The 13,135-nt window shown below is 43.8% G+C and overlaps 1 long non-coding RNA gene across 2 annotated transcripts; it reads left to right on the top strand.

The window, feature by feature from the left end:
• The first annotated feature begins 952 nt into the window (after nucleotides 1-952).
• LOC131200241 (uncharacterized) lies at nucleotides 953-10,631 on the top strand. Of its 2 annotated transcripts, none has more exons than XR_009155556.1 (6): nucleotides 953-1,418; nucleotides 2,331-2,375; nucleotides 2,476-2,621; nucleotides 3,436-3,524; nucleotides 5,812-5,971; nucleotides 6,718-10,631. It is a non-coding gene; the product is annotated as an uncharacterized LOC131200241 (long non-coding RNA). The 2 variants fall into 2 exon arrangements; XR_009155555.1 differs by having other exon boundaries at nucleotides 5,860-5,971; nucleotides 6,718-10,630.
• Nucleotides 10,632-13,135: the final 2,504 nt, after the last annotated feature.

Raw genomic sequence — 13,135 nt, forward strand, 5'->3', positions numbered from 1 at the left:
GTTCGGGCCCATGCGCTTTGGGCACTCGATCCAGAAAAGGTTAGCTATAACTGACCTACAAGGTCCCTTCCAACTCTGTTAATCTGTTAAATTTACCCTAAGCACCTTCACACCAGCATTTAGACATCATCTGGCAAACCAATATCTGTTCCTTGCATTTCTATAAGATATGTACATATGTGTGTGCATCTCTCTCTCTCTCACACACAGAGATATATATGTGCAGACACACATGCACTACCTACATACAGGAAAGCTTTCTTTGATTGCCAAAGGTAAGGCCACCCTATCATTAGTATTAACATAAGAGGATGCCAGAAAAGTAATGACTTTACAATTGGAGTGCGGTTCAGTACAATTCGAGATCACAAAGATTTTTTTTTCCAAATCGTTCTACAGAGGAAATGCCAGCCCTTGAGTCAGTTTACACTTGGGTTTTTGGCCAGAGAATAAATCGCTGAGCCTACACAACTTTAGTGAAGATTTACTAGATGTCAAGAGATTTGTGTGTGCGCAGCCACACAAGCGACAGGAGGGAATTTCATCATATGACCGTTCTTGTCCACTCCCCCTTTCTACCTCCATGGAAACCTGCTGTGCGATTTGCTTGCTAAAGGGACAGCTTTGAGAAAAGCAGGCTGCCTTGCAAAGCGAGTGAGCGAGCGGGGCTGTCCTCCCTTGACAAGGACAGTTGGCATGTGTGACAGCTGCACAGTGGCCGGGGATTATCTCTCTGGCGCACACAGCCGCCTTTGCGTGGCAGGCAGGAAGGAAGCCAAAGGCAGTATCTCCCGGGACTCGCGATGCAATTTTCAGCGCGCCCGAGAGAGGCCGCCTGAGCAAACAAAAGCCTCGGCTTTTTCTATCCGCAGCTCGGAAGAGGTTTCGCACAAAGACGCTTTTCCTTGCCGTTTGACCCAACTACCCCCGCCCGCACTGAAATTCTTGCAATCCTAACCGCGTACGCACGCAGCAGCTGGTCACATTTCCTTCAAAGATCCAGGAGCAGAGTGTTCTGTCCCGGCCACCTTTCGGGTGGTGTTGGGGCCGGCCGGCCGGCCTGCCTACCTACCTACCTACCTACCTACCTACCACCGCTCGCTCACCCCTATTTGCCTGGCGCTGCTAAGAACGGCAAGCTCCCATTTGTAGGCCTTGGCCGAGAAGAAAGAGCCAGTGTGTGGCCGGACCCCACGGTGGCTTAAAGCCACCAATTACGGGTTCCCGCTCTGGCGCTTCCCCCTCCAGCTGGAGGTGGAGTTGGCTAGTGAGCTCGTTGATTGCAAGCGGCTTGCGTGATCGCGCGCAGGATTAGGGCTAGGGACTGAGTGAGGAAGAAGACGGAGGCGCCATTTGCTGCAGCAACACTCCACCTCTCTGGTGTACGAAAGCGAGTGGCAGTCGGGAACCTCCACAGGGTACACTGAGGTGGGGAGTAGAAGGGGCGGGCTGGGCTGTTGACAATCTACTAGGCAGAAACTTACTAGCTCCCGGCCAAGTGGGAAATGCGGGTAGCTTCCAGTTTCCAGACATAGTAATAGGAAACCACACCGCGGAAAGTCCTCCCTTAGCCCTATATGAGTTGCAGGCTAGCGCAAATACTTAAAGGACGAAACGATCGCTTACATTTCCTAGTGGAGACGTTAGTTTAAAAATGAAAGGAGGTGGAGAGAAAATTGCACCTAATCTCCCCAAAGAGATTGTTTGACAGGACGGTGAATGGGACGGTAATATACATTCAATGAAAGAGCCGCTTCCCATAAACTTCCAGTCTTCTCCGTTTAAAACAATGGGGGGGGGGGTAGGAATCGGATAGCGCTGGATTGCTCCCAAGCCCCTAGTGTTAAATCGAGACCGACTCAGTCAACCTCTCGGCTAATCTCCCATACGCTAATTGAGAGAATGTCTTTATGAATGAATGCGTCCGACTATGCCCTTAAGGCAATCGGCGTTGCCTACCTCTGAGAGGAGAACTAGTAAGGAGTCAGGCACATTACGTCAGACTGAGCTTTTTCTAAAGAGAAAAGTGTGGAAATAAAGCTTGAGGCTTTGGTTCCTGATGAGCGATCCTGGGTTAGAAAGGATGGAGGAGTATGCTTGAGAAAGACAGCCCACCCCCGTCCTTCCCTTTCCCGCAGATTGTATTGAACTGCCTTGTGTTTTAGTTGGACAGGATGCAGGTTAGTTATTAATACTCCGGCTGCATGAGTGCTTTGTTAGTGGATCCCTGAGATGATACACTGAGCTAACAATACAGGGGCAAAAGTTAAGAGGCTTTCCTCTGCAAACCTTCTTATTGTTGATACCAGGTTTCTTTGCTCAATAAACAGGAAAAGCTTCAAACCTGAGCCTGCCCACCCACCAATTTATCACTGGTAGGCCAAATGTTTTTCACAATGGTGACTTCCTCTGAAAATCTAGCACTTGAAAGCCACACTCTCCACCCTTCTGATTTGGTTTTGTTTTTTTGCCAAGAATAAGCTTCCATGTGAATGTTGTTCACCATTTGCAAGCAACACAACAACAGTGATAGCCTCTGACCGAAAGACTAGACAAGCTTGAAGTGACAGGCGCCGGGATGTCCTCACTGCTGCTACTCTTGAAGAAGCAGACGATTATGAGTGAGGTTTTTCCTACTTTCACATTGGGCTTTGTGCTTGTATTTGTGCACCACACAGCACAGCATCTTGACTTCAACCTACAAACTTTTCTTGTCAAGACAGATAATATAGCTGATTATTTATGTCTGTTTTCCAATTGTGTTGATGGAACTGGGTGGCCGAAAAGGAAGATTTCACATTTGGAGTTTTCCTTGCCAGGGCTCTTAAGTCTGAGTCATATTTGGTGATCTTCATAACTAGGCAGGCTGGTGTTTTGTTTTGTTTTTCTGTGGTATTCATTAGCAATAGGATTTTCTATAAGCAATACTTAAAGAGCATTATGTTTCCGATCATCTCATTAAATTTTGAGAAGAAATTAGGGGAGCATCATTAGTTCATCCATTACAGTATGAACCTGAAAAAATTCAGTGTGGATAAAAAGAAAAAAAATATTTAATTCATATGCCAGTCTAGCATTCAGTTCTCCAGTTTGAGAAATAATGAAATGCTTCCTGCGTTGATTGAAAGTAAATTAAATATTATTTGCCATAAAGTTAGAGATAGAAACTATTTAAAAACAAAATGTGGCAGATTTCAAGATTATCTGGTAGATGTTTGAAAGATGTAAATGGGGTAATTGTTAATTTTGACTGCTAGTTTTGTCTGAATCTTACTTACAGAACAGATTATATCCAACTTAACTGGATGCTATTTAAGAATTTGATCAGAGGGCAACTTCCTTTGAGTCAGCTTTTGGTCCAGATAATTTTCTTTTCCTTACAACACATCTGAATAAAGTACATTAATAATCTTCTCTTTCTCTTTCCACTTCTAGTCTGTTGTTCAGAAAGGGGATGAGAAACCCACACATTACCAGCAAGGCAGAGTTTCAGAGTAATCCTTAGGGACCTGATTGTTAATGAGGTAAGTAGATTTGACCTGTAATAAAACATTGTGCTGTCCTGTGTGATATATTGGAATCACTGTAACATTAAAAAGAGCAGTAAGCAGCCTTTTCAATCTATGCAAGCCAAGAGATTCTGCTAAATGAATGCAGCAATGCTTTAACAGTTTCTGTGTAAAAAATCTGATAGGCCAAAGTCTTTCAAAATGTTGATTCTCACTATTAAAAAACATTGGGAATGAGATTGTCTCAGGGTCAGAGTGAATGGCTTCCATTGCAAGATGCATTACCAAAGATGCAATATAATAAGCAGATTTTGCTAGCTGAAATGGGCAAGGTCTTCATATATAGGCAAAATGAGGAACATCTGAAACATAGTAGACCAGTGTAAGTTCTACTGAATACAATTTGTAACTACATATAGACAAAGAATGACTCCATAGCTGCATCATACAATCTGAGCCACCCTAACCCTTAAGAACCAGTGCCAAAGATTTATTTCGAAGTAGATTTGCTTAGGATTGCAGTCCAGTCTCAATTGAGTTGTCTGATTAAGATTTTGATGAGATTTGGAAGTTTACATCATCTTTAGAAATTTTACTTTCTTTTAAATTTAAATCCCATGGGTCAAAACACACAATAGTCCCTATAGGTAATAAGAAATTGGGGCTCAGATTTCCTAAATGTAAAATACGGCCAAGAATAAGAAGGCTGGCACGGAGACAATGTAGCTTTCATTGGGGAGAACAAACACGATAATGCAACGTTAATAACTGGGCCTTGCCTGTCTTTTAATAGCTGTTAACGTCAGTGAAGGCTCGTGAATAAAGGTGTTGAAAAGAAGTGGAGTTTCGGGGGGGGGGCTTTTTTCTTTTTCTCATATGCACCCCCGCGCTTTTTTTCTCCACCAAGCAAGGCAGCATCTGCTGTACGTTGCATAACGATCTCTCGGTTAGTCGTTTCAATGCAACCTTATTTGCATCAAGGAAGAAAGGCGAATGTTTTTCGGCTCTCCTCGCGAGCCCTCCCCCACCCTGCCTCCGAGCCCTGATTTGCAGACTCCTCTGGCGGGAGAGCTCTCCCTAATTACAAGATCTTTTCCAACAGGGGGCGTGTAAACCCAGCAGCAGTTTGACTTCAATTCTGCCTTGGCGACATTTAATAGATTCTGGCAGCGTTTTCACTTACAGCCCTTCGTTAGGAGGGGGAATCGGGAATAATTACCCGGCAATAAAATATCTCTCGTGCACAGAACCTCGTGGCGCGAGGTCTTCGCTAGGAGGCTATTACTCTTGTCAATATTTTTTAGAGAAATATATTTGATTGTGGTTCCCCTCCCCCTCCTTCCAGCCCTTAGACACCTAACAATTAGAAGAACTGGTGCGCACACACGCGCACGGGCACTCCTGCTGAAACGCACTGATTTCTGTGGAATGTGTTTACTCTTCCATTTGCATCGGAAGCAGATGATAAATTTCATGTCCAGTCAAAAGGGGCTTTACAGAATAGGGATGAGGAGGGAATTCTTTTAAATTGTCCTAAGTATTAAATGAGTTATGTCTGACTTCCAGAAAAACTGCGGTGATTGGGTGATTTGATTGAAGGACTGTGGCCTTTCGCTCTAGGCTGGGATAATTGGAATAAGAACATTTCCGGACCTCTTTTGCCAGGTTATTTCTTTTATTAGGCCCACAAATGATTGGTAGTTGTGGGGTTCAGGGTTCTAGGAAAACTGCTTTCAGCCTTAACCTCAATCTTCCCAGTGACTGGACAGCTTGTCCCCCCAAAACAAACCATCACCTGCAAACCTCCCTCCCCAGTTGAACAAGTCTTCCTGACTTAATGTGTGCATTTCATTTCATGAAGGAGAATCAGGGACACGTGTTAATCTGGAGGGGGTCGGAGTGCTTGTTTGTTTTAAATGGCTGCCCTGATAGAATGGAAGAACCCCTCCCTCCTTGTTCTCAAGGTCTTTTTACATTTTCCTATCTCATAATTCATAAAGAGGCACCTAAAAATGGCGAAATAAAATGTGATGTTTAATTTTGATTTATTTTATATGAATCCAATTGCTTGTTATGTTAGGAATCAAGTTAAAAAAGTAGTGTTTTAGTATATGTTATTGATTCAAGCTTAGTCTTACAACCTTGAGTTAGAAATTGTAACTTTCCAGTTGGCTTGAAATCTGGCATTTTTTGTCTATATGATTAATGCCTACCTAAAAGTCTGCAACAAACATCACAAACAACTCTCTGCCCGACCTCTGGCACCAATATCTCTGCTGCCTATTTTCCCATCCTCTGCTAGAATAATGCTGATTCTCCTGAGGCCCAATGCAAAAACTACATCTTTCAGATTACTCACCAGGATCTAGCTAGCAGCCTGATGAATGTAAGAAGAGAAGCATAGTCCAGCACCTGCTGCATGTACCAGATAGGACACATTCAGCACATGGACAAATATAAAGGTATGCATTCATTCACCACATTTATAGGAACTGGGATGAGTGGCTCAGGAAACCTGGGCAGCAAAAGAACTGCTTCCACTGAAGTATCTGGGCCAATTTGGGATCAGCTACCATAATAGTTGCTTCCCCCTTTCCTCTGGTCACGCCTGCTCTAGACCGGGGAATCCGATTACCTCACCCTCCTTACATTGACATGCTGGTGGTAGCTCCAGGCCACTGGCAGACCTTGTTCTGTCAGCAGCAGCAGCGTCTCAGTGGGCTCCCTGCAAATGCCGAAGGCTGACACTCTTCCTCTCCCCTTCTCACCCGGCCACGAAGTCGATCGATCAAACAAATTATATTCAATAAAAGCTAGCAGGAGGCAGGAAGCTGAATCCAGGCAGCGCAGCAGCTGCCTACACATTTTGGAAAGGCTGCCAGACGAGTAAATAAGAGGAAAGGAGGCTTCCCACGCAGGCAAACTGATTTGTTCCGACTCTCAAAAAAAGTGGCAGTAATGGAAGTGCTCTGTAAGACTTGCTCTCTGTCTAGAATCAGCCTGCATGCTTTCTTGAGCTAAATGGGATGAGCTGCGCGGGATGCCAGGTTGTCAGTGATCTCACATGACCATAACACACCAGCACTGAGAGCACATTTATTTGGGAAAAATATTCTTTCTGGACTTGAAGAAGTTAAGATCTTCCAAATTAAGTTATTGGAGGCTGCAGATATGTTAAGTTAAATTTTATTACCTTTCTTTTCTTCAGATTTAGCACCTAATCAACTATGATTGATTTTTAAACAACTAAACAGAATCAAATGGGAGATACTTGGATAGGAGATCCCTAGGAACATCACTTATGGACTAGACTAGAAAGTCTGAAGAAAGTGCTTGCAGAGGTATATACATACATACATACATATATACACACATATACACACACATACATACATCAGAAGAATGCAATGACAGACCCTTTTGTATTGTTGCCAAGAAAATTACAAGACTATGAGGCTGTAGTCACCAGAAGTCAAGCTCAGCTGGAGGAGACTTACCATTGCATTTATGCTGTTTTCCATTCAGAAAACCCTTTGATTTCCTACTGTGTTGGATTATTAGAGGTTGTATTTATGTAAATACTGAGTATTTGTAACATGAAAACAAATTCCTTGTCCTGTCAGAATGGAATAATGTGAATCACAAAAGGAAATGTTATGGAAAAATGTAAGATATGCTGGCCGCATCCTTGAACAGGAATCTGCTCAGTCCCTCAGGGAGTCAGTCTTTTCACAATCTTTGTTCCAGAAAAGCAGCCTCAGAACAGACATTCTCCTTCAATATTAAGCTTTCTGATTTTACATTAAGCCCTGTCCTCATTTGCACCAAAGCCCTTTCATCTTTCTTGCCTTAACCCCAGAACATCACCTTTAGCATCTCCCAAGCCCCTGAACAAAGCAGCCTTAAGTCATTATTAGCAACACAGGTACAGTATGAAAGTAGAATTTCCCCCCTTATTCTTCTTAAAGTATTTGAAGTCTGTTATGCTTCAACACCTGTTACTTCAGAGTAGGTTATTATTAGTAGATGTAATCAAAGGTGTGTTTTGCTCTGTATTTTTGGAGTTTCTTTTCTTTCTCCTCACCACACCCCTCCCCTGGTCCCCTACAATTCTGAAAACAACTGCTCTGCTGGCTTTCAACAAAGTTGAGAATAGCAAAATGAACTTTACTTATTTTGTGAGGTATGGGGGAGGGGGCAGCGGTGGAATTCAATTTTTTTTACTACCGGTTCTGTGGGTCTGGCTTGGTGGATGCGGCAGGGGAAGAATACTGCAAAATCTCCATTTCCACCCCACGCCAGGGGAAGGATAGTGCAAAATTCCCATTCACTCCCCACTCCTGGGGGTTATTGCAAAATCTCCATTCCCACCCCACTCCAGGGGAAGGATACTGCAAAATTCCCATTCGCTCCCCACTCCTGGGGGTTACTGCAAAATCTCCATTCCCACCCCACTCCAGGGGAAGGATACTGCAAAATTCCCATTCGCTCCCCACTCCTGGGGGTTACTGCAATAACTCCATTCCCACCCCACTTTGGGGCCAGCTAGAGGTGGTATTTGTGAACTACTCAAAATTTCCACTACCGGTTCTTCAGAACCTGTCAGAACCTGCTGAATTTCAGGGGGGGGGGAGGAAATGATGCTAAACCACCTCAATCCTATTCACAAATGAATCATTAATTGGATTAAAATGGTTAAAATGCAGGCAGATCTGCCTTTCCTCACTGCTTCCACTGGAACTACCTAATGAATAATGACAGAAGGTTTTGCTTCCATTCTCTCTCAGGTTATTTTTCCCCTAGTATGTTCCCATATACCATATTTTTTCTAATATCACATGATTTTAACATGGGAGATACCCAATGACATGTGGAAAGAGGAGTAGGCTCACCAACTTAGGGAATTCCAGATAGAGCCTTAAAGTCACACTTACCCCATTCCTTCTGCAGTGCCCTCCTTAGTGGGTGTTTTTCTATTGGGTGGTGATAGACTGAAAGGAAAAGGCAACACAACCAGAAGAGAAAACCAGCTGTCTTGTTTATAACCATTGCCACATTCTCTATCTATGACAAGATCATTTGGCTTCATTTTGGGACCTCTGCCAGCAAAAACGGAGCTCAGGAGGGCCACCCATAGGAGCAGACCATTTTTGCTGGCAGAGACACCACGGGTCAGTCCTTCACTGTTTCCAGGGTGGCTCCACAGGCCGGATCTACCCCCCCACACACACCCTTGAGTTTGACACCACTGCACTAGAGGCAGCATAGACTTTAACAATGGAAACAGCAACTGTTATATCGACATTGTTTTGTGCTGATTTAAGGAATAGTAGGAAGCACTTCAAGCACTTTGGAAAGTCTTCCTTATTTTCTTGTTTTCCCCCTCTTTTAGAATGTTCTTTAATGGCTCTGGATTAAGTAGACTTTTCTGCAATGCTCTGGCTACAAATACACAGCTGCAAAGTAAAGCATAATAAGGAGTGTAGGATCACATTGCTTCTAGAGTGTAACAGTGTCCACTGATCTCTCATCATGTTCTTTTCCCCCACTCATTTAAAACAATGGACCTACTCAGTGTCTGTCTTAGATGTAATGTAAATGAGAGAGCATCCGTCACATTACAAGGATTATTTTAAAAAAAGTTTAACTTCCTGAATCCCTTGAATAAGCTGGATAACGTTTACTGAATGGCAAAATTGACCTGTTATTGAAGAGAATATGTGTAACTTCATAACAATCAAATAAAATAGTTACCTGCCAGCTCAAAAAATAAAAAAATCCATTTAACCTTTTTCTTTTTTTAAAAAAATATTTCTTGTGAATTTATAGTGGCTGCTATTTCTTGTGGATATATTTGGAAAGTATTGCTGAGATAAGGAACATTGGAAAAGCTTCCAGATTGATCTTCCCTCTATCTAGTGCTTTGTCTTTGTTCATAAAATGCAGATATTAGCCAACTAGAATAAAAAATAAAAAATGCAGACATGAAGGTGGACATTCTGTGGTTCACAAAAATTAGTGGTCTGCATAAATCATCTTAATTAGTCATGCTGTTTAACACTGCTAGAAGCTGGAATTCAGCAAGTTCTGGAGGGCACAGTTTACCCATCCCTGTTTTGAATAAGGCTTCATCACCTGTTGTCTCCAGAAATCTTAGCCAAAACTCTGGTTATCTGCATTTGCCATTCTGCCTGGAGGATTATGGAAGTTGAAACCTATTACATCTGGAAGTCATAAATATATATTACAAATTTTGAAATAATAGAATTATAAAGCTTATTATAGATGGACTCTAAATGGGGGGGGAGAAACAGCATTTTTCTAACCTGAATGTTAATAACTGTTTAGAAAATGTTAAATATTAGCCTAGTTTTACTAGCAACATTTTGCCTGCAGATTAGATTAAATCCAACTCCTCAATGAGTGAAATAAGAGTTGTGTGTATATGTATAACTCACACTAAGGTTCATGTGTATGTTCAGAACTTTGGCTTTAATCAGTAACACCCTCATCACAGAAGAGTAGTTGTTTCCCTTAAACATTTGTGCCAATTTCTTGTAATGAGGTACACACACACACACACACACACACACACACACAGGCTTTTTGAAACAAACTTGAAAGGTAAATATCTTACATCTCAGGTATAGATATATTTCTCAGTGCAGATAAGACACCTTTGTCTTTAACATTCATATGCCATAGCTATGGTGCTTAAATAGCTGCTATTAGGAAATTTCTTTCTTCAAGGTATGTTGATGGTGAGCCCTGAGGATTCTAATATACCTGAGTGATACCCATTGGGATATATCCCTATTAGGTATCTATAAACAAAAAAAAAAAGTATGGCTGCCTCCTGGGCTATGGTGGTAGAACCATCCTTTCTTGATCTATAGATTCCTTATTTATGTTTTATACCTAATATTCTTCCCTCCTCCTATTTTCCTCACATCAGCTCTGTGAGGTGGGTTAAGCTGTGAGGGAACAAGTTGTCCAAAGTCACCCAGCCAGCTTTCATGCCTAAGGCAGGATGAGAATTCTCAGTCTCCTGGTTTCCAGCCTGGTGGCTTAACCACTAGACCAAACTCGCTTTCATGCCAAGTACAAGAATCCCAGTTGATCAGATGTGAACGTCATATGGTAATGAATAATGTAATAATGTAATGTCTTCCCTTTCAGCCTAGTGCATAAGGAATGCATTGGAAATACAAAAACACAGAAGCATGTATTGAAAGATTCACACAACCTGGGAGGCTGCATATGAAATGTTCTTGCTTGCCTAAAGAGGAGTATAGAATATGATCGATATATTGCAGTTGAATGTTTAGCATTGAAGCCAGCCTCTGAAAGGGTAATTAATAGGAGGGCCCAGAGTGACAGAGACTTTGCCTTGGGGACACAACAGAATACAGGCTCATGAAATTGACTAGCTCTTTCTGGAAAGACAGGAAGATTCCCTCTTTTATTTTCCTTAAAGGGCTGTGAAGCTGATTAGTCTGTCCAGGAGAAATGTGCTGGATATCTCCTCATCACACCTTCTTTCAAAGGATTTCAAATGATGCAGCAAGATCTCTCAGATAGCTTTCAGGATATGTGGCCTTGCTGTTAACACATGTTTCAATTTGAGGTGGAGGCTGTCAATTACCTGCTGTGCTGTGAGTCATCCCTCCACAACTAGACTGGAAAGAGAGCTGTTGACCTTCCAAGCCTGGTCGGGCCCCTTTCATTTCCTCCTTTCTTATGACATATTCCACCCACCCACCCCCAGCGAGCCACCCCTGCCTCTCCCACACCAAGAGGGTGTGCTTGCATAGGATTAGTCAGACCCTTTATCTTGTGAATTATCACTATGTATACATTTGAACCATTGCAATAGGTCATCTTTTGCTAAGGAATGAGGCTGTCTTCCTCCCACCTTCAATCTGGCTTCTTTCCTTGTCTTCTAAAACCAGAGTGGGAGGATATTCTTTCAAAAAAAAAAAAGATAAATCTCAACACCGCTCAGCCTGAAGCAGTTAAGTGTTGATGTGTTTGTTCATCTACAAATATTCAAGCCTTAAATGCAGAAATACAATTTTTAGGTTTGCCAATGGCTTGATTTTTTTTTCTTTGTAAACAACCGACCTATGCCATTTAAATGTCATTTATTCTCCAAAGTCAAAGCAGCTCTAGGATGAATGGAGAAATACCACCAAGGTCATTTTCTTGCAAATTGCCTGAATATTCCAAAATAAAGCAATTTATCTATAATTTACCTGGAAACAAAATCTATTAATCTCCTTGGGAATGAACTTTCTGAAATGTCACAATCAATACAAGAATTTTAAAGCAGACTCTTGTTATGGGTGCGGGATCAAGTCATTTGAAAGGTAAGGCGTTCAGAGAAAACAATTAGATGACAGTGGGTATATTTTGGAGAGCCATTTATTTAGTTATGCCTATCTGCCCTCCACATCTGGCAACAGATTTACGAAGGCCTTCCGGGTGAAATTTTACTGCCAACTTCTCTCCAGCAAATCGCCTGCTATTCCGGACTCGTTCTGCGGGAGATGCGTTCCTCTCTGGACACGCCGCTACCGCTGCTTGCCTTCAGGCTCTTTCGCCAATGTTTTGGAGAACTCTCCGGACCTGAACCCTCCGCGGCGACTCTTCACCCATCGCTTCGCCCGCCTCCCCATCGACCACCCCGATGCTTCTCTGACGGTGAACGCCACGTAGGCGGCAGCCTATAAATAATTTCCATTATGTTCAGCTGACAGCGCGAGGCGATTAATTTTAATAGCTGTATATTTGCCTGGCTCGCCTAATGCCCGGTAATGAGATGAGAAGAGACCCAACCCCAGATGGCTCCCTCTTTCGAGGGAGACGGGGACGGGGGAGAGGAAAGGACAAGCTGGCTGGGCTGTCGTGGGCACCGACCCTTCTTAGCAGGAGCAATTCGGCCGCCGGGCCCTGTAGCCTCATGGACCTTTGAATCCCATCCCCGCGCCTTTCTTTCTCAGTGTCCGGACTCCAGACTCGGCGTGTGAGATCTCGGCTGCCGGCAAGCCCGGCTCCTTCCTCTGCTTTGAAACCTTGGAAGAAATGGTGGATGGTTGCGCGCTCGCGTTTTCCTTCTGGGAGCGATTTAACTTTTGCGCTGCGGTCGACTAGGTTCTCTGAACACGTTCCTGAGTCTTGTCGTTAGGAGCGGAAAGGGATCGCGAATCCCAACCCGTCCGATTAACCTAAATATCCCGACTTCCGGGCTAAGAGGCGAGAGATTTCGCCTCCTCGAGCCCGCGTGTCTGCGTGTGGTGGCGGGAAAGCTGCAAGGAGCGGGCGCTTCTGGAGGAGCTGCTGCTGCCCTTGTTTCGGAGCATGCAAAGGGCGCGCGCGAGGGTGCACGCGCTTTGGTGCGGGAGCTGGGAATAAACAGGCCGCGGCCGTTCCTCGGGCGACTGAGGGGGAGGGGATTCCTCGCTGGCTCTCTCGCTCCCGCGATTGACAAAAGCCGAACTGAAGAGGGAAGCTCGCTGGATCAGCACGGCGGGAAGGAGGGCGATGGGGGAGGGGAAAGAGAAGGCAGAGATTGGAAACGGCTGGGACGCGCGCCACGGAGGACGATTTCTAGCTCCGCGGTGGGT

Source organism: Ahaetulla prasina, chromosome 5 (genome assembly GCF_028640845.1).
Source record: "Ahaetulla prasina isolate Xishuangbanna chromosome 5, ASM2864084v1, whole genome shotgun sequence".
NCBI classification, from domain to species: Eukaryota; Metazoa; Chordata; class Lepidosauria; order Squamata; family Colubridae; genus Ahaetulla; species Ahaetulla prasina.